The sequence below is a fragment of the Poecilia reticulata genome, linkage group LG12 (genome assembly GCF_000633615.1).
Source record: "Poecilia reticulata strain Guanapo linkage group LG12, Guppy_female_1.0+MT, whole genome shotgun sequence".
NCBI classification, from domain to species: Eukaryota; Metazoa; Chordata; class Actinopteri; order Cyprinodontiformes; family Poeciliidae; genus Poecilia; species Poecilia reticulata.
Genome location: NC_024342.1, coordinates 22342200 through 22344725, shown reverse-complemented (window position 1 = coordinate 22344725; position 2526 = coordinate 22342200). Strand labels below are relative to the sequence as shown.

Sequence of the window (2526 nt, the reverse complement as noted above, 5' to 3'; positions counted from 1 at the left end):
ACTGTCCAATCAGAGTCAGGTATTGTGTAGTTGGTGCTTTTAATCAGTTTTCAGTTAACTAAATTCAAGTCTATGGAACACAAAATGTCACTAAAATCAACCCTATTTTCTAAAATCTTTCAGAAAATCGTAAAAATGCACTGAATCGTATCTAATTGTATCGCTCAACAAATATCGGGATACATATTGTATCGTGACCAGAATATTGTATCGTATCGTAAAATTCTTGTATCACTTCACCCCTAGTCAGGATGAATCTAAATTCTTATAAAGATAAAAAAAATATTTCTAACGATTAAAATAATTATTTTAGGGATCACAACCAACCACGATTAGCCAAAATTCGCAGTTTCTGGAGACCACCCATTTCTAAAATCGCTTACAACACAAAATATATCTTAATAAACATTAATACGCTCAGGGGAGACCATTTAGGCGCTATCACAGAAGCTAACATCCTTTTCTGTGTGCTTCAGGGTTCAGCCAATCAGCAGCAAGGAACACAAACGGCACAACTGGATTGGCTGCTTTGTAAATTTCGGCCAATAGCGCGTAAAGTAGCATTGCAGCTAAATAGTTCAACTTCATAAGCTGCATTTCCTATAGAATATTGTAAATCTATGTTCAGTAAATCAAACCCAACTGCCGTGTTTGTCGTTGATAAGCCAACACTTAGCCTCTTGTAGTCCAGAAAAGTTTATTTGTGTAGCAGGTTTCAGCAACAAGGCAGCTTGAAATGCTTTACATGACAGAAATATAACAGAATTTACAAAGAAAAAACTTATATTACATCACAATGTTAAATTAAAGAGACAAGTAACAAAGTTTTCCAACTAGACTAAAAGAAAATGATGATCCAGTTATTAAAGGCAATTATAGCTTCAGTGTTTCAGCAAGTAACTCAAAAGATTGTTGCTAGGCAACCAAAGTGTGAGTGAGTTGCTAGGTAACCAAAGAGAGAGAGAGAGAGTTGGTTGATTCCACCAACCTAGCTTAGCTGGTGTTGGGTTGAGCGGCTAAAGCCTTTCCTCTGCTTACATTTCCCAGAATGCTGTGCGGTTCTGGATCGAAGGTCAGTCGATATTCTGTCAGGCGTATTATCTATTGATATTGATCACGTATCTATTGTGATACATATTGTTGATTTAATGTGAGTGCACTCTTCCCCTCCCAGCCTTTTCTAGTATTTTCTCTTTCATGTGTTTCTTTTAAGTAGCTACAACAGAACAGGACAATTTTTTATTTGGTTTCTCGATCAATTGTCAGAATAATCAATACTCAATTACTAAAMTAATCGTTTACAACAGCCCCAATGTTCAGCCAGTTTTCAGGCCAAAGATAAGTCGGTATTGTCGAAGTCTGGAATGGGCAGATTGATCTTTTTAAATATCGGTGATCAGCCAGATGCGTGCCATCGGTGCAGCTCCGGTTTTTAAAACCAGGAAGTATGGCTGCTGTTGGACACTTACTGTCCTCCATATAGCAGCAAAATGAACTAAAAGTTGCCCAACACGTGAGGATTATTAAACGTTCATATTTTCCATGTGGAGTTTTGAGTCTCACTGACTTTGTTTTGTTTTTTTGGGTTTAAGCTTCCAAAATGCTGCGACTTTGACTCGTTGGTGTTCGCCCCCACAGCGCCGTGCTTCTCTTTTTTTTTTGTCTGSCGTGATTCAASCAGCGTCTGCGGGTCGCTGAGTCACATGAAGGCTCAACCGAAAAGCACAGGATCTGAAAACAGAGCAGCGTTTGCTCATGCATGTCTGGCTTGGTAGAAACTCTGGAGAGAAACTGAAATGTTTTCGTCCTGCAGCTTTCAGTGAATCGGGTTGATTACATGCAGCCTGATCAGAGGGGTGAAAACTTTTGGTCACGTGGCCCAAAAACAAACCCAGTAACCTAAAGTCAAGCAAATAACGTTTGTTTTGCTTTTGTTTTCAAAATAGATATTTATTGTAATTCCAAACTTGAAAGGTATTTTTATGATGGGCCATTGCAGATTAAAAAAAAAGTACATTCATGGGAAAAAATAGGAAAATTTTTGAGTTTGTAAAAAACTCAAAAATGCTTGAAAAATTTTACGTTTTCAGATTAGTCTTTGAAATGTTCTAGAACATTTTTTTTTAAAAACTTGTCTTTTGTAATTTTTCTGAGTTTCAAAAAGAAAAAGAAATTCAGAAATTTTGAGACGAATAAAACGTTTTCTAGAAAAAAAAATGAAACAAATTTTTCTGAATTTCAAAAGTTGAAAATTTGCTAGAAAAATTKTAACTTTTGAGATTAATCTGTGAAACTTTCTGGAAAAAACATCAAATGTTTGACTTTTTTAAGTTTCAAAAGTTAAAAAATTGCTAGAAAAATCTGAAATTTGAGATCAATTTCAGAAATTTGCTAGAAAAACATTTTGAATTTTTCTGAGTTTGAAAAGTTGAACATTTCCAAGTTTTTGGTGGAAAATTTCTGACATTGACCTCAAAATATCAGAATTATTGTCTCAAACTTTTTTATCGTAGATGTTGCACATTT

The 2526-nt window shown here is 35.3% G+C and overlaps 1 protein-coding gene across 1 annotated transcript in view; it reads left to right on the top strand.

Annotated features, from left to right (window-relative positions):
• Nucleotides 1–2526, top strand: part of arrdc1b (arrestin domain containing 1b) — a 39994-nt gene that overhangs the window by 10170 nt on the left and 27298 nt on the right. The gene's annotated exons all lie outside the window — the stretch shown is intronic.